Here is a 26,292-nt window from a genome sequence, read left to right on the forward strand (position 1 = left end):
CTTTTCACCACCACGAATTCAATATCAAAAGTTTCTCCGATTGGAGGCAGACAGCCAATTAAACCAATTAACAGGCCAATTAAGGGCCTTTTCCTGCCCCGGCTGACATTTTACCAGCATTGATATGGGTCCCTGGCATGTAGGGAGACCGCCAGGTAAACCACGTCAGCCTCCCAGTGGGTTCCGGGCAGAAGGACCTTCCATAATGACCATTCAATGGCCCACCTCCTCCAGTTAGTTGTTTAATTGTCCATCACAATTCACGGCTGGATCTGACAGGACTGCAGAGCTTAGATCTGTCATAATTTGTCCCTTTTGCTTTATTGTAATTCCTCTGAATAATTCCTTTTAATGATTCTCTAATTCTAAGCTCTGAGCTGTGTTCCATTCAATCCTTCATTGCTCATTTTAGGTCAGAGGTATTAGATTTGTTGATATTCCTGCCAATTAGAACCCATATTATTTGTCTCCCAAGTGAAGTCCCAGACATTTATGTAAATTCCCAACTGTGTGGTTGATTTATGGGTACATCTTTCTGCACGTGCTGTGCCAAGCAGAACATTTGTCCACTAATATTTACTGGATGGTCTCTCAACATATTTATATTGGAGATTTGGTTCTCGAGTTGTAGCATGAACATTTTATTTTACATTGTATTATGCAGTGGGCTGTTGTCATAGCATCCTACCTTTTTGTAATAACTCCTGTGAGAATATTTAAGTGGGAAATTATTGGATCATGTATTCTCTTTCTGAACAGCAAATTACTCAGCTGCATTTTTTTTATTCGTTCATGGGATATGGGCATCGCTGGCTAGGCCAGCATTTATTGCCCGTCCCTAATTTCCCTTTAGAAGGTGGTGGTGAGCCACTTTATTGAACTGCTGCGGTCGATCTGGTGTGGGTACATGCACAGTGATGTTAGGAATGGAGTTCCAGGATTTAGACTCAGCGATTATTCTTCCTTCCCTTTTTTGTGCTTCCAATGATAGACACTCATCACTGGAATTCAGTATTTATTCTGTTGCTGCCCTTTCTAATTTCAGTGGAAATTTTCTGTCCTGGTGCAAAAGAATAGGGGAGCAAAATTGGATAGCCCCCACTGTGCATTTACCGGCGCCCATTCGTTCCAATCCAGGAGGCATACAAACCTTGTGCTGCCTACTCATTTACATGATTGCAGCATGCAGCCAGTGCTAAATGTGCTGTTGAGTGCTTGTATGCCTGAACAGGGGCCACAAAATCATGAGAGGCTAGCATGAGTTACAGCCAGCATACACTACTTAAAACATCTTAAAGGAGTGGTGCACTTTGACTGAAGCAGGTGCTGGAAGTGAGTTTGCCCTGGGCAAACACAAGAATCACGTTAAATGGCAGAAAACAGACTACAAGGTTCTCTGATGCAGTACTGGAGGTCTTGCTGCAGGAGGTGGACTGGAGGAGAGAAGTCCTCTATCCACAGGGGACCAGGAGGCCCTCCAGACAGACACTGAAGAGGCAGTTGGAGCAGATACCTGTCACGGTCAATACCAGCAGTGCATCCCCAAGGACCTGGATGCATGGCTGCAAGAAGTTCAATGGCCTCATATGAGTGGTCAAAGTCAGTGAATGCATCTTCAAATGCCATATCCTTACAACTGAACCACTAGTCTCACACACTGCTCATTTCACCACTCCTCTATACTCACCTTCCAGCAATCTCTATCAACCATGACTCATACTTCACATTCATAGCTTCACTCGCCCTCACTTAGCAATGCTGCAAGTCTCACCCCTACATCTCATAGCTTGCACACACTGCCAGTTATTCAACCATGACAACCACATCACCCAAACACATTGCACCACACTTACAGACACAGTTCAGTCACTCTTGCAGGACAAGGTGGCGCACAACATCAGGCAGCAGCACCTAACTGTGGGGGTGGGGAGGGGGGGGAGGGGGGAGGGAGTGGGGGGGGGTGGAGAAGCACTCTGCAGGTTCTCATCCCCATGGAGGAGACAATGTTCGCTATAATTGGAATGACTGAGGCTGTGGCCATTGGCAGGTCTGAAAACATCAAAGATGATAGTATGCTTATATCTTATCCTCCTTTTCACATCCTGCTCATCACATAATCTCTTGTGATTTACAGGCTGAAAATGGTTTAAGGATGCACCTCTTACTTCTCCCACTCCTCTCATGGCAAGCCTACCCTTGTGCTTTTCTCCTTTCAGATACCAAAGAACTGTAACCTGGTCAGGCAGTGGTCCAGGAGCAAGAGTGGAAGAGGAAGCAGAGCGTAGAAACAACATCATTCTATCTCATACACTAGGTCAGATATTGACACTGCACATGCTTTAGAGGGTGGCTTCAAGGTGAAATCTGCACATGGTGAGTCAATGGGCACAAGTGACTTTCAAGCATGGCAGGGGACAAGGGGTAGTGCAGGTGCCTGCTCGCTGGAGGATGAGGTTGCACGTGTTCTGCTCCAGAGGACTCAGATGAGGACTTTGATGCGACAGTGTACAGCAGTTGGATGAGCTGAATACACACAGCCTGTCCAAAAATGGGACGTGTTCGTTGCCTCCTTTTTTCCTCCTCCTCAGTTGCTCGCTGTGCCCTCATGATGGTGAGGTTCTGCAGGATGCAGTAGACCATAACGAATTGTGAAACACACTCTAGTGAGTACAGCAGGGCTCCTCCAGAGTGGTCCAGACAGTAGAAGCATTGCTTTAGCACCCAATGGTCTACTTGATGCCATTTTGTGTGGCAGCATGACTCACATTTGCTTGGGTTATGTACTGGAGTCATAAGCTAGGTGGTCAGTGGATGGCCCTTATTGCTCAGTAGCTGCTCTCTGGTATCTTGTGTTCACTCAAATGCTATTGGTGCAGTGGACTGGCGCAGAATAAAGTCATCATGATTGTTGCCTGGATATCCAGCATTGACGAGCATGATGCATTGAGTATAGTTGCACACCAGCTGGACATTGAGGGAGTGGAACCTTTTGGGGTTATGGTACATCTCTGAATTTAGAAGCAGTGCCTGCAAAACAATGTGTGTGCACTCAATGATACCCTGCACCATGGGGAAGCTTGCTGTCCTGCAAAGCCACATGATCGCTCTGCCTGCTTCTCCCTGGAAAGAGAGAATGTAACGTATTTTCCTCTCTTTGTATACAGAGGATCAGTGATATCCCCCACACAACAGTGGGCAGTGAACTGTGAGATGTTGGCGATGTCACCTGCTCCACCCTGAAATAAAGTCATAGCCATGGTCATCCTACAGCCACTGGTAATATCTCCCTTGGCCTCCTGTGAGGCTGCACGCCTGCCTGCAACATGTGGCAGATTTCAGTGAGCATCCCCTTAGTGAAATGGAGACATCGTGCACACTGTTCCTCGCTGAGGTTGAAATAGGAGAATTGCTTCCTGAAATTTATGGGCAGATATGGCCTTCTGCTGAGAGCCCTTCTCTTCCCACCTCCTTCCTGCTCTTTGAGTAGCTTTTCCTCCTCTGTGTCACTTCTGCTCATTCTTCCTGTCATGCTGTAGGCCAAGGAAAGATACTACAGCGCCCATGACTGGGAGCAAGTGGTCTGAGCAGAATCCTTGAAGTTAGAACCAATGCCTTCATCACATGCCACACCACTCCCTGTAGATGTCAGCAACTTCAAATAGCAGCACAAAGTACCAAAGACTTCTACTAACTCAGAAACAGCCAGTAGAAATTACTCAGCAATTAATCTGAAAGCGGTCGATGATCCCTTTAAATAATGCTAGTGGTTGGGGACAGTGGGGAGAGGGGGGAGAGGTGGTGGCTCTTCGTGCTGCTAATTGCATATTCAGCTATTGAAGGGTAAGACAGGGCATTAGTTTAGTTTAGTTTAGTGATACAGCACTGAAACAGGCCCTTCGGCCCACCGAGTCTGTGCCGACCATCAACCACCCATTTATACTAATCCTACACTAATCCCATATTCCTACCACATCCCCACCTGTCCCTAGATTTCCCTACCACCTAACTATACTAGGGGCAATTTATAATGGCCAATTTACCTACCAGCCTGCAAGTCTTTAGATAGAACATTGAGGTTGAAAATGGCACTATTAGAGTCCAATCAGCTTCCAACACTGAATGAAATCATGATCTACCTACTCTGCATACTTCCGGCAAATGCCCCAGTGCTAACGATGTACCTAAAATAGCATCCGACGCTGTCTGCACCAGAAGTGACTGCAAGCAGTGCAGACGCCATTTTGGACTTGAAACGGCACCCGTAGCACTGAAAATATGAATGCTACTAAACCAAAATTTGTGGCCCAGGTGCTTAATGTGTCCATTGTTAATTCTTTTTATTTGCCTTCCTAGGATATTGAGAATCTGTGTAGTTAGAGTATTGATGGATAAATGGTATTTTCTCATCTTTATTTTCTTAAGGTAAATGGTGAAATACATAAAATAACTTTAATCATGCGGATACAAATATGGTGAGAGTCCTTTTGCCAGCACATTTCTTCTTTTCTCAAACTGTTATCTTTTTCTTTGTTTCTCAAACCAAACTTGTATTATTGCCACTGGCAACAGAAATCATCATTAACACTATTTAGCTGCATTGAAGGATAATCCTTCAGAGGTCTCTGTCATATGTTAGTGTTGGAACTTCATAGATATCCTATTCTGCAACACTAGCCTATCACCCAATTAAAGTCTTATTTTTTATAAGATCCAAACTGCATTAATATATTTTAAAGGATTAAACCAATTGCTAAGTGTTATGAACAAATGGTGCAGTTTGTGTTGATGGTATTCATGCTGTGCAGTCTTTATGTTAATGCACAATTGTACCCATGTTTGTGTTATAGCAAAGCATAATTTTACAGCTGACCAAACAGATGTGATGCTTACAGCATTTTATAATATCATATATCAGTACAATCAGTGGAGAATTTAATGACTTTTTTATTCAAGTAAGCTTCTGTGAAAATTACATTATAAGGAAATGAAACAAAGAAAAAGTAAAAGCAAATAAAATAAATGATTACAAAGATCGGTCTTCTAATAATATATGTACTTTGATTGTGCCACTTATAATTTTGTATTATTAGTGCTTAAATATTCTAATCCATGCTTTACAATGTAGTAAACATACTCAAGTTGTGGGGTTAGCTAAAGATAAAACAGAAAATGTTAGATATGTACAGTAGCTTAGCTAGTGTTTGTTTTATTTCAGATTTCCAGTGTCTACCATTTTTATTTTTTCTCTCGTTACAAGGAAAGGTTTTCCTGCTATAGCTTGGATGTAGCAATAGAGGAAAAGCAGGTGGCTCTCCTACCAGTGCCTGAGTTTCCTCCATTTCCTGCCTCTGGACAACGTAGTACACATAGGCACAGGAAAAGGAAAATCTGTTCCCAGGGCATTAACTATTTTGAGATTAATCCTGAATGACAGCTGATATTGATACTTGGTGCTCTGATATTCACCCCCTTATACATTGCTGGATGTACTTCGGGGAAGGACAGCATCACAAAATGATTACAAATGATTACTGTTGTTTCAAAGTCAGAATGGTGATTTTCACTTTCTGACTGTGGTCCTGTCTAGACAGATGAAGAAGGTCCAAGAATATAAGCAATGTGACTGGCTTGTATGCACAGGTAGTGTATTCAGTGCACATGTGGCCAGAAAAATGGTAGCCTGCAGCACCTGGCGCACTATATATATTATATATATATATATATATATATTCCCCGGCTGCTGACACAATTTTTGGCAGTATGTGAAAAAAACCACTGTTGAGGTGGTACTTCATGCCTTCAGCATCACTCCTCTATGTAACAGTAATATTCGGGGATGCAGATTAGAGCATTAAATCTCCGATGGATCACCTAATTTATCCATTGAGCATCTGAGCCATACAGGTCCAAGTCCAATCCAACTGTTTGTGTTGACCTCAACTTGTGTGGCTTTAGAGGTGTGATGTTTGATCCCAATGCCTTTGGTTAAGGAACAAAAAATTGAACACCTAACTGCTATCCAGTAACCATTCCCACCACACCCCCACACCCTGCCATATCCAGCACTGGAAGTGTGCATGTGTAAATATTTTTTTTTTATTCATGCGTGGGATGTGGGCCAGTGATGAAAGAAATAAATTCAACTGTGATACCCACTACAAGTGAATAGCTAGGCCGCATGTGAATAAGAGCCATTTAGACAAGATTATAGAGGGTAAATGACACCTGTGGAATTGTTCACTTGTAAGGAGTGAACTCCTTCAGAAGAGACAAGAAAATCAGCTGGACAGGAAAAGAAGAAATGTTAAACATTGTTTGGACTTGTAGTCACTTTTTAAGTCGTCTTGGAATGTCACCTCTCTTTTCAAGCTAACGTTTATACCAGGAAGGCAAATGTGCAGTGACACTAAAGGATATGTTTCAAAGTGACAACAAAACAAGTAACCACCTTCTCGCTGAGACCTCGCAAACAGAGGCAAAAATAATGCTCAGCAAGATGAAGCAACGCTGTTTGGGAGTGGTGATGATTCATAGCTGTACTCTGTTGGTTATGTAGAATGTGTTATAAGCAGACCAGAAAGGTTTTTGAATTAGGCCAGATTGCCATTAAATTATTCCACTCTACATTTGATCTATTATCAGATTAAAGAGGCCATGTCTTGTTCGAATACCGTTTAACCTGCAGATTTGCTGATAGTTGGCTACTTTCCTATTGTACTGCTTTGATTACAGCCCTTCAGCCACTTTTACCATGAGTGAGTGCTATTGATGGCAGACTTGCGATTTTCCCACTAATCATGGCACTTAAATATAAAGGAGCCAACCTCTGGAGTTCTGATTAAATTGCAGACTCAGGTTTTCATAGGGCTTTTGATCTGCCATTTTCAACATCACTCACAGGGGAGATTTTATGGAGGCAACGAGGGTTTTGGCCACCAGCTGGCGAGCTGTTGAGAGACCTGCGTTGCCTCCATTGAGGAAGGCCCGCTATATATGGGCGGCACAGTGGCGCAGTGGTTAGCACCGCAGCCTCACAGCTCCAGGGACCCAGGTTCAATTCTGGGTACTGCCTGTGCGGAGTTTGCAAGTTCTCTCTGTGACCGCGTGGGTTTTCGCCGTGTGCTCCGGTTTCCTCCCACCGCCAAAGACTTGCAGGTGATAGGTAAATTGGCCATTATAAATTGCCCCTAGTGTACGTAGGGAATATGGGATTATTGCAGGGTTAGTATAAATGGGTGGTTCTTGGATGGCACAGACTCGGTGGGCCGAAGGGCCTGTTTCAGTGCTGTATCTCTAAATAAATAAATTTTTTTTAAAATTACAAGCCAATCAGGCACTTGAGAGGCCACCGGTGGGCCTTCTAGGGATCAGGACCCCGGGGATGGGAAGTCCCACCTGCTAACAGCTGCTGGCCAATCAGAGGCCGGAAGTTCTTTTGCTCAGCAGCCCCACTGGGAAGGCGGTGGCTGCTGCCGGAACGACACCCATCGCAGGCCCAGGATTGCGGAGTGACCCAGGCCAGAGGTAAGTGATGGTGGGAGGGGTTTCATGGAGTGGGGATCACAGGGGCAGTGGGAGGGTCAGCCGCAAGGGCAAGGGGTGGATTTCAGCAGCTGTTCACCCTCTCTGATGCTGGGTTCCTCGATCAGGCACTGAATGCCTTTGAATCCCACCTGGACACCACAAGCAACTCCATACGGGTTTGCATGTTGTGCTCCCTATGTGGCGACAGGCCCCCCCCCGCTGTTGGGTTAATACCAGCGGTGGTGGGAAGAGGCCCTTAATTAGGCATTAACTGCTCCTCCCAACCTCCAAACTTGCCACAGGGGCGAGCATAAAATACCGCTCACATGGTGGGAAAGAGACTGGATCAGATTGCCTGTTTTTACACCCTGCCTGCTTTTAATTTTCCATTGATTTGGGTTAGGTTAAAATAACCCCCTCCTTGTTTTGGCCATAGACAGTTCTGTGCCTTCACGTGCTCACAAAAGGACTCTATGTTGTGTCCTAATGTAAACATACAGACACAAAGGGCTGAATTTTATCCAGCCAGTTGGAGCGGATTGGAGACGGGAGGTCTGAAAAATTGGGAGGGGACATTCTCGCCCAGAAACTCAATGTTGTAGGACTGCAATTTGAATTACTGAGCAGATACTTAACATGCATTTGCATGGACCGCACTCTGATTTTATAAAGAGTTTTGAATTAAATCAACAGTGCACGGGGATCATGTGCCTTCTGATCCCCAGTTAGTTAAAGGTGGAAGCACCGAGGTGAGGCCTCAGTGTCACCAATGGAAAGCAACCATGGAGAGCATTGGATGATTGCAGGAACAGGGGTGTGCGGTGGCCATTTCCCAACAGCAGCACAGCCCTCGAGGCAAGGATGGGTGCAGAGGGGTTGCAGCCCACAAGGCAAGACTGGGCTTTGTCTCAGGTGGTGGACTGTCTGCAAGGGTGGGTGCTGAAGGGCATTAGCCCATGTTCAGAAGGGAGTGGCAAGGGCAAGTTTCCAAAGGCAAGGTCCTCTCTCCAGGGACAGCACATGGGTCTCATACACCCAGTCTTTGTAGATCCCCGCGCTGTGCAGCAGAGACTCAGAGGCAGGCAGGGGCAGGTGGCAGCTGGACAAGCTGGTGAAGGTTGACTAAGAGAGCTACAGCAGCTGGCCGTGCCAAGAAGGGCCTATCCACAGCAGAGAGTGTACTGGACTCACTTCAGCTACCTCTAAATATCTGAGTGGCAGTGTCAGCAAAGACTAGTGCTCTCCAGAGAGGCTGTCACCAACTTATGCGCCATGCTGCCAGACGACCTGCGGGCTTTGAGGGACACCCAATGCCCCAGGGCCTGAGAATCACCGTGGCACTCAACTTCTACACCTCCCGATCTTTCCAGGGATCCACTGGCGATATGTGTGAGTTGTCCCAGGCAGCAGCCCACCTCTGCATCAAGGAGGTGACCAATGTCCTGTTCAAGAGAGCCAGTGACTACATATGCTACCAGACAACCCTGACAGTCAGACGGAGAAGGCCATCAGCTTCACAGCCATCGCTGGATTTCCCCAGGTACGAGGTGTGATAGATTGCACGTATGTGGCTGTCAAGGCCCCCCTGGACCAGCCAACTGCCTTCATCAACAGGAAGGGCTTCCATTCCATCAACGTTCAACATGGACTGCGACCACTGAAAGCGTTTCCTGCAGGTATGTGCCTGCTTCCCAGGAAGCAGCCACGATGCCTACATGCTTCAACAGTCCCATGTGCCAGTGCTTTTCCGGTCCCCTGTTCGCCTTCAGTGATGGATTCTCAGGGACAAGGGCTACCTATTGAGGAGCCCTCACACTGCAGCAGAGGAAAGGTACAATACCTGCCACAGGTACACCTGAGCGACCATCGAGCAGGCCACTGAACTGCTGACGATGCGATTCCGGTGCCCGGATTAATCTTATGGAGCCCTGCAGTCTACTCCAATCAGAGTCTCACGTATCATGGTGGATTGCTTTGTTGTGCACCATCTAGCAGTGCAGAGGGGGGAGGCCTTGCATCAAGAGGACACAATTGAGTGCTACTCCTCATTCAATGAGGAGGATGTGGAGGACGATGCTGAACAGCAGCGCAGGATGATAAAGCCCTTGTATCGGAGGTGAGGGTCATTGACAGACCCACAAGGGAGGCTCGAGACAATCTCATACATAACTGGTTTCTGCCACCATGATGCCCATTTCAAGTGAACTCAATAAATACTCACTGTATTCGACGTGTCACCTCTTTCCTATCGCACTCCCACGCCTTGCACCCAGGCTCACCTGAAGCATGTACAAAGCTGGGAAGGTGACCATACGTGCCTGCCCCTGCACTGGTAGTGTGAAGGTGGCATCTGACAGGGCAGCAGGGAAAGCATAAGAGATTCTCAGCAATGAAAGTGACCTCCATTTATTTAAATGCTCACAATACCCAATAACAAGACTAAGTTGTACACACCTGTGAAACCCCAAGTGTGTCCAGATGCTCTTTTTCACACCCTTCCATGAGCTTCTACAAGGTGCTCACTCTGCGCTGGCAGCTGAGGTGAAGGCAGGCTGCTGAATGTACTGCACTGTAGCCTGGGATGACTTTGGTGGGTGTCCTCTGGCTGCCTGAGCCTGGATGGCTCTGGCTGGCTGAGGGGTTCCTGCACAAGTACAGAGTCACCTCAGTTGTCGCAGCTATTGGAGCTGGGGTCATTGGCAGAAAGGCTGAGGAGCCACTGTCCACATTCAGAGCGCCCTGAGGGGTGCCCCCAGATGTAGAGGTCAGCCTCTTCTCCTCTCTTTCAAGGCTTTTTGAACCTTCCTGCTGACAAGAGATGGACGAGGACCTGGAGAAGACTCCAGGCGCCTCATCCCCCTCTTGCCTTGCCACTGCTGCGTTGGGCTCATGGCCAAGGCGAAGGTGTGCAGGTCTGATCACATCTCTGGGATCAGGCTCTCCAGGAGGGTCGCCAACCTCTCGATGGAGGAAGCCATGTGCTCACATGCCTGAGACATGGCAGCACTCATGGCATAGATGGACTGCTCCATCGTCCATGCATGACTGTGCATTACCTCTGGCAGCTCCGTCAGATGTTCCCTCACCTCTCTCTGCAACCCCAGCATGTTCTGTGCTGTCAACACCAGAGGCTTGTCATCAGTTGGGGGCTCAGCAAGGACCTGGCCTCCCACAGTCCTCTAACTGTTAGTGGCCTTGCCTGTCATGGTCTCTGTCAGCTGCTCAGATGCATGTGTGGTGCTCCCACCCGCTTGTGACCCTGTATCTAAGCCCCAGCGCATACCCACTGACATGAGAGTATCTGCGCTGTTGGAGGGTGCAGGGGAACAGTGTGATGGTGCACCCTCTGAGGATTCTTCCTCCTCATCCTCAGAGAATGACAAGATTCCAGTGGTACCGGTAGACGATCTTTCCTCTGAAGTGCCATGACCTGCGTGAGAAAAGACAAACATTTGAGCGTTCTGCTGCACGGATCTGCCCATGCCAACTAGGCATGATGTTCTCTAGAAGGGTGGTATTGGGCAGATGAACACAATGCCTGCATGCCAGTCTCTCTATCTGATATGGAATGGATGCCCTGGGAGCCCATTAGTTCCAGAGTCTCCTCCTCTGCCAGGGTCAGTTTTCAGATGTCTGGGGTCCCACCTCCAGTCTTCACCTTTTCCCTGGTGTTGTGGGCTGTTTACTCCTGCAAGCAGAAAGAGGGACACTGCTAGTCTTCCCACAGAGACCTGCAGGACACTTGTTCTGGTGACAGCCCTTTCACCCCTGATGGGGGCTCCCAAATGCCTCCTCCTCACGCTGCTTAGGGACGTGCAGGGGGAAAGCTCGCCGGCTGTCTTGGAGAGGCAGCCATGCATCTGACATGATCTGCTGTTGCCTAAGCCCCTTGCCACCTCCTTTGCAGCCACTCCTTGACCATGTCGCACTCCCTCCCGCATAGCCACATGCAAGCCTCAAAGATGAGATGGGTATGGAGTACGCACGTTGATGGAGCGAAGGAGGTCACTGACTCTCTTGCAGCACTGGACCCAGTTTAGGAGGGTGACCCCCATAGTTGCTGACCACCTCTGCTATCTTCATCCAGGTTGGTTGGTCAGGCAGGAGGGCCTCTTCCTGCCGTCCCTTGGGAAGAGGAGCTCCTGTCTTTCCTTTACAGCCTCGAGGAGAATCCACAGGGAGGCATTGCTAAACCGTGGGGCCACACAGTATCTTCCACCTGACATGGTCCCTCTTGGCTCCTGATTAACTCCTGACCTTATGAGGTCTTCATCAGCAGCACAGCAACACAGGGTCTCCAGTCAGCAGCACAGCAGTACAGCAGCATAGGGGTCAGCAGCACAGTAGCACAAAGGCAACCCAGCATCAAACTCAACAAGTGAATCAGTAGTTCAAGCAAGGTTTGCAGCATTTAAAACATGACCCCAGAACCTTCATTCATCTCAGTTGATGATGCCATCAGTGTCTCTTCGCCCGCCCCCATCCTCCGATGGGCCCTGCACCTCCAGTATTCAACTGGGCCAGTCGCTGCAAGATTACAGTCAGCTGGCCGCACACGTGACATGCGGTGATGCCACCCTCATCCGGTGCAGCCGTCTGGACCCGTGACGGGCTGATAACATTCAACCCAACCGGGACAATTAACATCTAACCCAGCAGGTGGGCACCGCCCAAGATCAGCTGGAACACTAATTTTACATCCTGTTCAACATTACTCGTTGACTCCATTAGAGAGGAAAATTGGGCCGGGTGTAAAACCAACATTGCATCCAATGTTGATAGTTTCTCAACTAGCAAGATAGGTTTAAATTACTCCCATTCAGCAGGATGTGAAATCATTGTTCCTCCCACCCAGTAGGTTTGTTTCAAATCACCCCCAATGAACCAGCAATATCAGGGCAATCGCTTGATTGGCACCCCACCCACAAACATTCACTCCCTCCACTACCAATGCAGAGTGGCAGCAGTATGTACCATCTACAAGATGCACGGTAGCAATGCACCAAGGCTCCTTAGACAGCACCTTCCAAAACCGGGACCGCAACCAACTAGAAGGACAAGGGCAGTAAATGCATGGGAACACCACCACCTGCAAGTTCCCCTCCAAGTCACACACCATCCTGACTTGGAATGATATCGCTGTTCCTTCACTGTTGCTGCGTTAAAATCCTGGAACTCCCTTCCTAACAGCACTGTGGGTGTACCTACCTCACATGGACTGCAGCGGTTCAAGAAGGCAGCTCGCCACCACCTTCTCAAGGGCAATTAGGGATGGGTAATAAATGCTGGCCGAGCCAGCGACACCCACATCCCATGAATTAATTAAAAAAGATCAGGTGGAGTGGAAAGGGAACAGTGCCACTTCCTTACAACTGAGCAGAGGAAGTAAAAATCTAACTCAATGAATCCCTATCATCCCATATACTGACCTCGGATACCAAAAGTCCCACCAGCTATGACATTTTTAATTGACAGGGATGTGAGAAATGTGAAATATTCTAAGTCATCGCTGTAAGCTGCAATTAACACATTATATTTTGGCACCCATCACCTTGTAGTAAATTCCGTTACATTCCTCTAAGATTTGAAATACAGGCCATGATATTTAGGGAGAAGTGGGGTGGGGGTGGGGATTTGGAGCAGGGGGGAGCAGTTATGGTTGGCAAATGTGAAAGAGTTTTAACTCCACAATGTGCTTGTTTTGTTTTAACTGATTCCCCACCCAGAAGCCAATGTGATTGACAGGGTTGGTTGCTTGGCAGGTAGGGAAGCCTGCAGAACTGGCCGCAACTGAGGATCAGCTAAGATTTGTGGTTGTTGGATGTAACATAAAAACATAAGAAATAGGAGCAGGAGTAGGCCATTTGGCCCCTCAAACCTGCCCCGCGATTCAATAAGATCATGGCTGATCTGCCCCAGACCGCAACTCCTCTTTCGTGCCAGCTCCTCATAGCCCTCAACTCCCCAATATTTCAAAAATCTATCCACCTCCTCTTTAAATACTTTCAGTGATCTAGCCTCCACAACTCTCTGGGGTAGAGAATTCCAGACATTCACTACCCTCCGAGAGAAGAAGTTCCTTTGCTTCTCAGTTTTAAGTGAGTGTCCCCTTATTCTGTAAATATGTCCGCGAGTTCGAGATTCCCCCAACTAGTGGAAACATCTTCTCAACATCTACCCATTTAAGCCCCCTCATAAAGGCCTAACCTGTTTAGCCGTTCTTGATAAGTCAACCCCTTCATCCCAGGAATCAGCCTAGTGATTGAACTGCCTCCAATGCCAGTATATCCTTTCTTAAATACGGGGACCAAAACCGTACACAGTACTCTAGGTGCTGCCTCACCAACACCCTGTACAGTTGTAACAAGACTTCCCTATTTTTAAACACCAACTCCCCTAGCAATAAAAGCCAAAATTCCATTTGCCTTCTTAATTACTTGCTGCACCTGCATGCTAACTTTTTGTGTTTCATACACAAGAACACCCAGATCCCTCTGTGCTGCACTTTTTTGGAGCCTCTCTCCACTTAAATAATAGTCTGCCTTTTGATTCTTCCTACCAAAATGTATGACCTCACACCTTCCTACATTAAATTCCATCTGCCAAGTTTTTGCCCACTCACTCAACCTATCTATATCCCCTTGCAGATTCCTTATGTCCTCATCACACAGGATGTGCGGGGTGGGGTGGGGTGGGGTGGGGTGGGGTGGTGTTTAGGGGTGGGCAGAACATGGTTGCGGGGGTCAGGGATGATCACAGGGGAATTGGAGATCATAGGGGTTGGAAATCAGGAGGGTTCAGAGAGAAATCAAACGGGGTTCAGAGATCAGGGAAGAGATGGGATGTCAGGGGAGAGTAGGCGATTAAGGCCGGGATTTTATGGGCCCCCCTGAGGCAAGGAAGGAGGCGGGGGGAACAAAGTATCACGATGGATGGCGGAGGGGCGGCGGGGCAGAGGGCCCTTCGCCTCCCCGTCGCCAAGCAATCTTTCTGGGGGCGGGATAGGCCGACGATGGCCTTCCCGCCCAGAGGCCAATTGAGGCCCTTTAGTGGCAATTTGTGGCTCATTGAGGAGGACCCCCCCCCCCCACCAGGAACAACTTTACACCCCGGGACCCCCTCCCCCTGGACATCACAAATACCACCCCACCACCCCCCCACCCCGCCCCCGCCTCGCAGAGGACCTACCAGACTGGCCCCAGCGACCCCGCCTCACCTATCTCTTGTCAGGGGTTCCAGTGTTGGGCCAGGGTCCGAGGCCTCTGCAGTACCGGCAGTGACCACTGCTCCCCGTGATGCTGCTGATACTGCTGCGCGACCAGCCCTCTGATTGTCTGGCAGTTGATGGAGGCAGGAACCCATCTTTAACGGGACAAGGATCCCGGTACATGTATCTTTAATTGAAATACACTGAAGGATCGCTCCAGGGGGGCCGTGAAAATGCACAGGCAGGACAACTCCCACCACCTTTTCGGCCCGATACTGGGAGCCTGGCCTCCTATACAAAATCCTGCCTCGTGGGGGAGAACTGGGTCCGGGATGGGGGTGGTCGATGATCACGGGATGGGTCAGTGATGGGGAATGGTTTCCGTGGAGATCAAGGAGGTGGTGGTGGACTTTGCACAGTAGTTTGTTGGGCCTGGAGGAAACACTCTTGCTGTTCCTGTAGCTGTTCTGTAAAGGCATCTTACCTTATAGATCCAGCCCAACTCTCCTCCTTTTGCCTGCCAGGTTTCCCAAGGTTACCGTGGGTTAAAAATAGGAACAGTTAAAATGAAGGGCATGCAGCCTGCTTAAACGGATTCAGTGACAGCCCACCTCCTGAGAGTAGATTGGTCGCCCCCACTGCACCCACCACCACCACCACCCACCCCCCGCCCCCACACCCCACTTGTCCTGCCTCCTTTAAAACTGGAAATGGACAGGCTCAAGACAGGTTGGGTTTGTGTTTCAGATTTTTTATTTTTTAACTTCCCACCTGACCCAAATTCACCTGTTTTTGTTTGTTAAAATTAGCCTTCTAGGGGCTGACATTCCTGACTATTGCCCCATTTCCTCTGCACAAATATTGAGAACCGGTGGTGGTGATCTGTTAGTTCAGTTCCCTCTCCCTTCATATTGCTAGTGGTCTTCTGGTTGGGGAGGTGAGCTGAGCCTACACCTACAATCAGCAAGTGTCAATCCCATTGATACAAACGAGACAGGGAGGGAGTTTCTGATCTTCCTGCCTTAACTTCCTGTTCCTGCAGCCAAGGGGCAATTGGATAGGGAGAACCTCATGAAGCTGGTGGAGGATTTGCACTGTGACACAAGGAAGAGCATTGCAGCAAGCTTAAGAGGTTCAGAAAGGTGTGGAAGAACTTTCAAAGGCTTCCCTACAGCATCTTTGGGCCTTGGACCAACAGTCTTGCAGACCTCACAGTCCTGCAGCTATCTCCAATTTCTTCCTTAGTTTTCTCGTCCTAGTCTCTGCCAGAGGGTGGGCCTCCACTGGAGGTGCTCGCAGGCAATGCTAGTGGCCCAAGAGAGGAAATGTAGACACACCTGAGTTGGGACAGGCACAGCACGCTTTGATTGCACTGTTCCAATCCAGTGCTAAGGCAGAGAGGACCATCAATCCCATTGTTATTTTCTAATATGTGCCCTCATCTCAACCAATTCCATCTATCTTATGATCTCCAGGCTCCTCATTATCAGCAGCACTACCTTTTTATTGCACACTTATTCATTGGTGTTGGCTTTCAAAGGACTTTAATCTACTGAAGATCAGCATTATGTTCACTGTTTTTGGCATAGCTCTTGGCCAGAGATTGGCTTGCATGTTCTTTCTCTAGCTGTAACGCTGCCTGAGGAGGAACCAAGCATACTCTGGTAGCAGTTGGTCTGCATTGACTCTATCTTTTCATCCTCTAGGTCATTATACAGCAGCCATTCCCTGAGATTCCACACTATCAGAGCAGCAGTCGCATTTTCTTGCCTGCAGCCAGTAATGATCCAGGTCAGACTGCTGTAAACATTGACTTTAACAGCCCTTAGGACTGCAGGATCTTTGACATGAGAATGGTAGCTAGGTCAAGCTATCACTCAAACAGTTGAATGACAGAAGTGATTTGAATTTTAAATTAATTTCTTTGAATATAATTGAAAGCATGAAGAGATAATGGGTATTCCAGGCTGTAATACTAGCATACCATGAGTGAAATATCTAAGTAAGTTCTGATTAAAGTCTAACTGAAACCTCTGGAAAGGGAAGAATCAGAGAACCTATTAAAATTGTGATTATGACTTGCAGAGGAAATGTGTTTTGTCCTCGATGAGTATCAATACCACAGTCAGGTTATCAGAAAAATGAAGATTAGATGCCAAGACTTAGTACTCGTAACCTTTGCCTTAATTACTTCCAAAATGGCAAAAGAGCAGGAAGTGAATGTACTATATCACTGATGTTACTTTTGAAGGCAATCAAAGAAGGACTGTAATGCATCTCACACCCAACAGAGTCCTTTATTTGCCAGGTAGCCCTCGGCTAAAAGAGCTTTTTGTTTCTCTGAAGGCTAATCCTTTCAGATGAAATGATCGGGTTGTAAGATTCAAAGTGCTTTGAGGACTGTACAACTCATTCATCAAGTGTGCCCATGTTGTCTTCTTATTGGGCAATTTGGAGCTAATTTGTGTGAAATTACTGCTTTAATATGCGCTTAAGCTACTTCTGCAAATTTCATTTTTTAATAAGTGTATATATAACATTCTACTAAGAATGTTTTAAATCTAAGGTATGAATCATACTTTTTGCAGATATAAAGGCTGTTTTGGTGGTAATTGTACATTAACTATACATAGCATTGCTTAACTTAAAAAGGCTATTTTCTCCATTTGTGTATGATGATATTCAACTGTCATTTAATTAACCCACAAAATCAAAGCAAATTTTCAAACTATCCAGAAATTAACCTTACAAGACACCAAATGGTAATACTGTATTGCATAAGAAAATTCAAAGCATGAAAAGACCGTTCAGCTCTTCAAGTCTGCTCCAACCAGTGACCATGCTGCTAACTTGCACCATAGGGCGGCCACAGCTAGGGACAGTACTAGTCAGCTGTGCATGGTGTCCATGTCTGGACTTCTTAATATCGTCCTCCTTTAGCCTTGGTAAAGGATGTGATTTGGTTGAGATGCCTTCGAGCCTTTTAAATGCTTTCAGAATTTTTGTATCCTTATTTTGACATTTCTGTTTAATTTTCTCCATCCCTTTCAATTTCATTTATGCACAATGCTCCACTCCCATTACGGAAGTGCTCCCTATATTTTCCCAAGTCTGCACGTGGATTTGTGAATATTTACGCCATTAAATTGGCAAAATAATTTTGAGTACTTTTAGCTCCTTACCACTCTGGCAGGTTTAGCACTAGTTCTTACCCATTTAAATTTGCCTTGCACAAATTGATAAGAATCACCCCCAATAATATAGAGTCATTGACAGCATAGAAGAAGGCCATTCAGCCCATTGAGTCCATGCAGCTCACTGTGGAGCAATTCAGTCAGTCCCACTCCCCCGCTTGATCCCCGTCACACTAAAAGTCTATTTCCTTTAAGAGCCCATCCAATTTCCTTGTGAAATCATTGATCGTCTCCACTTCCACCACACTTGTGGGCCATGAGTTCCAGGTCATTATTATCTTATCTCTTATCTTTGGCCTCCTTATCTCGAGTGACAATGGGTAAGCGCCTGGAGGTGGTCAGTGGTATGTGGAGCAGCGCCTGGAGTGGCTATAAAGGCCAATTCTAGAGTGACAGGCTCTTCCACAGGTGCTGCAGACAAATTTGTTTGTCGGGGCTGTTACACTGTTGGCTCTCCCCTTGCACTTCTGTCTTTTTTCCTGCCAACTGCTAAGTCTTTTCGACTAGCCACACTTTAACCCCGCCTTTATGGCTGTCCACCAGCTCTGGCGAACGCAGGCAACTGACTCCCACAACTTGTGATCAATGTCACAGGACTTCATGTCGCGTTTGCAGACGTCTTTAAAGCGGAGACATGGACGGCCGGTGGGTCTGATACCAGTGGCGAGCTCGCTGTACAATGTGTCTTTGGGGATCCTGCCATCTTCCATGCGGCTCACATGGCCAAGCCGTCTCAAGCGCCGCTGACTCAGTAGTGTGTATAAGCTGGGGATGTTGGCCGTCTCGAGGACTTCTGTGTTGGAGATATGGTCCTGCCACCTGATGCCAAGTACTCTCCGGAGGCAGCGAAGATGGAATGAATTGAGACGTCGCTCTTGGCTGACATACGTTGTCCAGGCCTCGCTGCCATAGAGCAAGGTACTGAGGACACAGGCTTGATACATTCGGACTTTTGTGTTCCGTGTCAGTGCGCCATTTTCCCACACTCTCTTGGCCAGTCAGGAAATACTATAGTTCGAGTACTTTAGATGGGTCAGTTTTTGTCCAGTGTGTGCAGGAGGGTTTTCTGACACAGTATGTAGACAGGCCAACCAGGGGCGATGCCACATTGGATTTGGTACTGGGTAATGAACCCGGCCAGGTGTTAGATTTAGATGTAGGTGAGCACTTTGGTGATAGTGATCACAATTCGGTTAGGTTTACCTTAGCGATGGGCAGGGACAGGTATAGACCGCAGGGTAAAAATTATAGCTGGGGGAAAGGAAATTATGATGCGATTAGGCAAGATTTAGGATGCGTAGGATGGGGAAGGAAACTGCAGGGGATGGGAACAATCGAAATGTGGAGCTTATTCAAGGAGCAGCTACTGCGTGTCCTTGATAAGTATGTACCCGTGAGGCAGGGAGGAAGTTGTCGAGCGAGGGAGCCATGGTTTACGAAAGAAGTTGAAGCGCTTGTCAAGAGAAAGAAGAAGGCTTATGTTAGGATGAGACATGAAGGCTCAGTTAGGGCGCTTGAGAGTTACAAGTTAGCCAGGAAGGATCTAAAGGGAGAGCTAAGAAGAGCAAGGAGAGGACACGAGAAGTCATTGGCGGATAGGATCAGGGAAAACCCTAAGGCTTTCTATAGGTATATCAGGAATAAAAGAATGACTAGAGTTAGATTAGGGCCAATCAAGGATAGTAGTGGGAAGTTGTGTGTGGAATCAGAGGAGGTAGGGGAAGTGTTAAATGAATATTTTGCGTCAGTATTTACAGTAGAGAAAGAAAATGTTGTCGAGGAGAATACTGAGATTCAGGCTACTAGGCTAGATGGGATTGAGGTTCACAAGGAGGAGGTGTTATCAATTTTGGAAAGTGTGAAAATAGATAAGTCCCCTGGGCCAGATGGGATTTATCCTAGGATTCTCTGGGAAGCTAGGGAGGAGATTGCAGAGCCTTTGTCCTTGATCTTTATGTCGTCATTGTCGACAGGAATAGTGCCGGAAGACTGGAGGATAGCAAATGTTGTCCCCTTGTTCAAGAAAGGGAGTAGAGACAGCCCTGGTAATTATAGACCTGTGAGCCTTACTTCGGTTGTGGGTAAAATGTTGGAAAAGGTTATAAGAGACAGGATTTATAATCATCTTGAAAAGAATAAGTTCATTATCGATAGTCAGCGCGGTTTTGTGACGGGTAGGTCGTGCCTCACAAACCTTATTGAGTTTTTCGAGAAGGTGACCAAACAGGTGGATGAGGGTAAAGCAGTGGATGTGGTGTATATGGATTTCAGTAAGGCGTTTGATAAGGTTCCCCATGGTAGGCTGTTGCAGAAAATACGGAAGTATGGAGTTGAAGGTGATTTAGAGCTTTGGATCAGAAATTGGCTAGCTGAAAGAAGACAGAGGGTGGTGGTTGATGGCAAATGTTCATCCTGGAGTTCAGTTACTAGTGGTGTACCGCAAGGATCTGTTTTGGGGCCACTGCTGTTTGTCATTTTTATAAATGACCTGGAAGAGGGTGTAGAAGGGTGGGTTAGTAAATTTGCGGATGACACTAAGGTCGGTGGAGTTGTGGATAGTGCCGAAGGATGTTGTAGAGTTCAGAGGGACATAGATAGGCTGCAGAGCTGGGCTGAGAGATGGCAAATGGAGTTTAATGCGGAAAAGTGTGAGGTGATTCACTTTGGAAGGAGTAACAGGAATGCAGAGTACTGGGCTAATGGGAAGATTCTTGGTAGTGTAGATGAAGAGAGAGATCTTGGTGTCCAGGTGCATAAATCCCTGAAGGTTGCTACCCAAGTTAATAGGGCTGTTAAGAAGGCATATGGTGTGTTAGCTTTTATTAGTAGGGGGATCGAGTTTCGGAGCCACGAGGTCATGCTGCAGCTGTACAAAACTCTGGTGAGACCGCACCTGGAGTATTGCGTGCAGTTCTGGTCACCGCATTATAGGAAGGATGTGGAAGCTATGGAAAGGGTGCAGAGGAGATTTACTAGGATGTTGCCTGGTATGGAGGGAAGGTCTTATGAGGAAAGGCTGAGGGACTTGAGGTTGTTTTCGTTGGAGAGAAGGAGGAGGAGAGGTGACTTAATAGAGACATATAAGATAATCAGAGGGTTAGATAGGGTGGATAGTGAGAGTCTTTTTCCTCGGATGGTGATGGCAAACACGAGGGGACATAGCTTTAAGTTGAGGGGTGATAGATATAGGACAGATGTCAGAGGTAGTTTCTTTACTCAGAGAGTAGTAGGGGCGTGGAACGCCCTGCCTGCAACAGTAGTAGACTCGCCAACTTTAAGGGCATTTAAGTGGTCATTGGATAGACATATGGATGAAAATGGAATAGTGTAGGTCAGATGGTTTCACAGGTCGGCGCAACATCGAGGGCCGAAGGGCCTGTACTGCGCTGTAATGTTCTAATTCTAATAGCAGTGGAAGCCTTTTCCATGCGCTTGTTGATTTCTGCATCTCGGGACAGGTTACTGGTGATAGTTGAGCCTAGGTAGGTGAACTCTTGAACCACTTCCAGAGTGTGGTCGCTGATATTGATGGATGGAGCATTTCTGATGTCCTGTCCCATGATGTTCGTTTTCTTGAGGCTGATGGTTAGGCCAAATTCGTTGCAGGCAGCCGCAAACCTGTCGATGAGACTCTGAAGACACTCTTCAGTGTGAGATGTTAAAGCAGCATCGTCAGCAAAGAGGAGTTCCCTGATGAGGACTTTCCGTACTTTGGACTTCGCTCTTAGACGGGCAAGGTTGAACAACCTGCCCCCTGATCTTGTGTGGAGGAAAATTCCTTCTTCTGAGGACTTGAACGCATGTGAAAGCAGCAGGGAGAAAAAAATCCCCAGAAGTGTGGGTGCGAGAACACAGCCCTGTTTCACGCCACTCAGGATAGCAAAGGGGTCTGATGAGGTGCCGCTATGTTGAATTGTGCCTTTTATATTGTCATGGAATGAGGTGATGATACTTAGTAGCTTTTGTGGACATCCAATCTTTTCTAGTAGTCTGAAGAGACCATGTCTGCTGACGAGGTCAAAGGCTTTGGTGAGATCAATGAAAGCAATGTAGAGGGGCATCTGTTGTTCGCGGCATTTCTCCTGTATCTGACGAAGGGAGAACAGCATGTCAACGGTCGATCTCTCTGCACGAAAGCCAAACTGTGCCTCAGGGTAGACGCGCTCGGCCAGCTTCTGGAGCCTGTTTAAAGCGACTCGAGCAAAGACTTTCCCCACTATGCTGAGCAGGGAGATTCCACGGTAGTTGTTGCAGTCACCGTGGTCACCATTGTTTTTATAGAGGGTGATGATATTGGCATCGTGCATGTCCTGAAGTACTGCTCCCTCGTCCCAGCACAGGCAAAGCAGTTGATGTAGTGCTGAGAGTATAGTAGGCTTGGCACTCTTGATTATTTCAGGGGTAATGCTGTCCTTCCCAGGGGCTTTTCCGCTGTCTAGAGAATTAATGGCATCACTGAGTTCCGATTTTGTTGGCTGTTCGTCCAGCTCATCCATGACTGGTAGAAGCTGGGCTGCATTGAGGGCAGTCTCAGTGACAACATTCTCCCTGGAGTACAGTTCTAGGTAGTGCTCAACCCAGCGGTCCATTTGCTTGCGTTGGTCAGTGATTATGTCCCCTGATTTAGATTTAAGGGGGGGCGATCTTCTTGATGGTTGGCCCAAAAGCTCTCTTAATGTCATCATACATTCCTCTGATGTTTCCGGTGTCTGAGGCCAGCTGAATATGACTGCATAGGTGTTGCCAATAGTCATTTGCGCAGCGCCTGGCTGTTCTTTGTGCAGTGCTTCTGGCTGCTTTAAGTGCTACGGATGTTAACTCGCTGGGGGCTTTCTTGTAGTTCAACAGTGCAATGCGCTTAGCGGCCGTTATTACTGTCAAGAATACCCCATATACCAAATTAGAAATAATAATTTCATCAGTTGGAAACTTACATTAGACTTTTAATGGAGACAATCTTGCAGGTAACTTTTAAAAATCTAACAACCAAGATGACCACTGCAATTTGCATCTGAAATATTAGGAGATTGAACTGGAGACAAAAGTCTAACAAGAAGACCAGCCAGGACAATGGCTTGCTCTAAGTGATTGAATAACTTAAAATGTCTTCATTAACACAACAGTCAAGGCAATCCTGACATATTGACTTTGAAAGAGCAAACCTCCCACCAAGTGTAAATTGGCATCCTGGGACATGTGGAACCAATTCCTAACCTGGAATTTCATTAGAAGGTTCCAGGAAACCTGAAGCAGCCATGTGACTGTCTGTCCATCTCGGGGGAAGCTGGTTTTGTTTCCTTTGGACAAAGAGAACACAAGCAGTAACTGAGTGTGCAGCAGCAGCGAAAGCTGTGGGCTTCCTGTTCTCTCTCTCTTTCTCTCTCCCCAGAAAACATCAAGTTTGAAAACCATCTGCAATTGTGGACCCTCCAAGCCTACAGACTGCTACAGGCAGTGCCCAGGGAAAGAGAACCAACTACAATTCTGCCTTCAAGAAAACCCTGAGCAAAGCACGCCAAACACAAAGTGCACTTTGACCAAGCAAGGACTTCAAGATACAGCTTCAGTCGGAGGACTACCAGATCATCCACTTCACAGACTGTGTATTTATGTTCCATTTATTCTGGACTTTAATCCAACCACCAAATCTATTTTTCCCTCTGTAATCTATTTGTGTGTGTGTGATTCTCATGTGAATGTGTGCGTGAATGTGTAGCATATTTTTTGAGTATTTTTAAATCGAGGTTAGAGTGTTAAGTATAATAAACTTACCTCTTTCTTGTTTAAACTGTTTGTCTGCCCATTCTGCTAGCCTATCTATGTCCTGTTGCAGGCGGTTCGTATCATCCTCACTGTTTGCAACTCCTCCAAGTTTGGTATAATCTATAAATTTTGAAATTCTATTCTGTATTCCAAGATCCAAGCCATTTATCTGTAGCAAAAAAAGCAGTGGTCCTAGCACTGACCCTTGGCGAACACCACTGTCAACATCCTCCAGTCTGAAATACAACCATTTACTATGATGCGCTGTTTTCTGGCCATGAACCGATTTTTGTATCCAATTGGACACTTCCATTCCATGAGCTTCAATTTTGTTAACCAGCATTTTGTGTGGAACCTTGTTTAATGCCTTCTTAAAATGCATGTAGATAACATCCATTGCTTTCCCTTCAGCAACATTCTCTGTTGCTTCATCAAAAAAATCAATTAGATTCGTCAAGCACAATCTGCATTTTGCAAATCTATGCTGGCTATTTTACGACCAGGTAAGAAATGTATCCAGGGGTCTGTTACTATCTTCACCTGGTCTTACTGTTACAGGGTTTAACTTTAAACACACTGTGTTTTGAACTCCCTCTTTGTAAATCCTTGTTCACAACTTTCCAATTATAAGGCAAAGGAATGAGCACAAACTGGCTTTGCTTGGTTTAAAGAAGAAAGATGAAATTTATTAAACCTTAAACCCCAATACGGTTAACACCTACAGATATACAACGCACCCACGTTAGCATGCAAATGCAATACACACATGCAAATAGGGACAGAAAAGAGCAGAAGAAAAGATAAGTAGAACAGTTTGAGGCAATATCTTGTTACTGTTTCTCGAGCTCGCTGTAGTCCTTGATTGAAGATATGGTCTTGCGTTTTGTTGGTGCCCAGTATTCTTCGTGTCTTCACAAGATTCAGTTGCATGGGAAAGAGATGAAGGCAGGCAGACAGGAGAGGAGATGCTCTCAGTCCATGAACACATGGCTTTTTCTGAGTTTACATCCTTTGTTGGAAGTTCAAATTCTCTGCAACAGCCAGTTAGTCATGTGACTAAAACTGGTCTGACTTCTTCTGTGTATTGGGGAAGCAACGACTGGGTCTCCATTGTTCCAACAATGCTAATACTATACAAATGTCCTGTGGCACCACTAACTGGTGAACTACTGTCCACTCCTTGCCCTCAGGTCTGTGAGGAAAACTCAATTTCCTCATCAGTACCTCATTCTTTAAATAGTAGCAGTCAGGGACTTTCTCTGCATCACTTTCAGATTGGGCAGCCTGTGCTAACTTTTGCAATACTGGGTCGGCTCACTGAGCCTCACCTAGGGAAAATCCATTTAATTCTTTCCCTGGGTCTCCTAACTTTCCAAAGAAAGTCTCAGACAGGCAGACCTCATGGTCAGGTGCCTGCAGTGCCAGTGCAGTCTCCTCTAGGGGAGCTGGTTTGATCATGGCCTGACCCACTACACATTCAGGGAAACTGCAGGAGTCCGTCACCTGCCGCTGCACTGTCTCTCCGACCTCCTGCGGCCTTTCTTTCACTACTGGGGGGCTACCACCTTCTCCCCTGCCAGATCATTACCTCGGAGTGGGTCAACCCCATCCATAGGCAAACTAGGAACAATCCCTACAGTCACCGGTCCCGAAACTAGGTCACACTGCATGTGCAACCAGTGTCCAGGCACAGGTGTACACTGCCCTCCAATACCATTCACCACCATTTTGGTGTTCACTGCACTCTCTGGGGGAAAGGTCAGGCCTTTTCCCAGTAAAAGGGATCTAGTTGCTCCTGTGTCCCTGAAAATCACTATGGGCTTGTTTGCCCCACTCGAGGGATATGGGGTTACTTTCCCTTCAAACACAAAATCCTGATAACCTTCAGGAATCCTATTAACTTTTCCTGCACTGGCTGTAGTAAGCTTTCTGGATTGCACTCTTACTGCAGTTAAAGCACAGCTTGTTCTGTGTTTTCCATTAGGGTCCCGTCTGCACTGAGCGGGTATGCCCTGATTAATCCTACCAGTTTCCCCATAGTTTCTAGCAGTCAGCTTTTAAATGTCCTGCCTTATTACAATGGAAGCACACAGGTCTCCAGGTCTCACTCTTGCTCACAACACCTTCCTTTTTGGCTGGAGGAGGGCCCCCTGTATCGCCTACTTTCCTTTCTCTTCCAGGACTGCCGGGGCGGATGTCACCTTCCCACCTTTTGTCCTTTTCAGATTTGTGGGGGTGATCAGGAAAGGTTCTCCCCTGGGAAACCGACTCATAAATTAAAGCAAATTCATCGGCCAGAACGGCTGCTTGCCGGGCTCCCTGACCCGCTGCTCCTCGACATGGGTTTTTATTGGGAATGGGAGAGAGTTTTTAAATTCCTCTAACAGGATTACCTCTCTGAGAGTCTCATAGCTGAGCTGTATTTTTAAAGCCCTCAGCCACTGGTCGAAAGCCAGCTGCTTGCTTCTTTCAAACTCCAGATAAGTTTGATTGGCTTGCTTTTTGAGTTTTGTAAAATTTTGGCGGTAGGCTTCACATACTAATTCATATGCCCTGAGGATAGCATTTTTGGTCAGTTCATAATTTGATGAAATCTCATCTGGC

The sequence above is a fragment of the Heterodontus francisci genome, chromosome 18 (assembly GCF_036365525.1).
Source record: "Heterodontus francisci isolate sHetFra1 chromosome 18, sHetFra1.hap1, whole genome shotgun sequence".
Taxonomy (NCBI): domain Eukaryota; kingdom Metazoa; phylum Chordata; class Chondrichthyes; order Heterodontiformes; family Heterodontidae; genus Heterodontus; species Heterodontus francisci.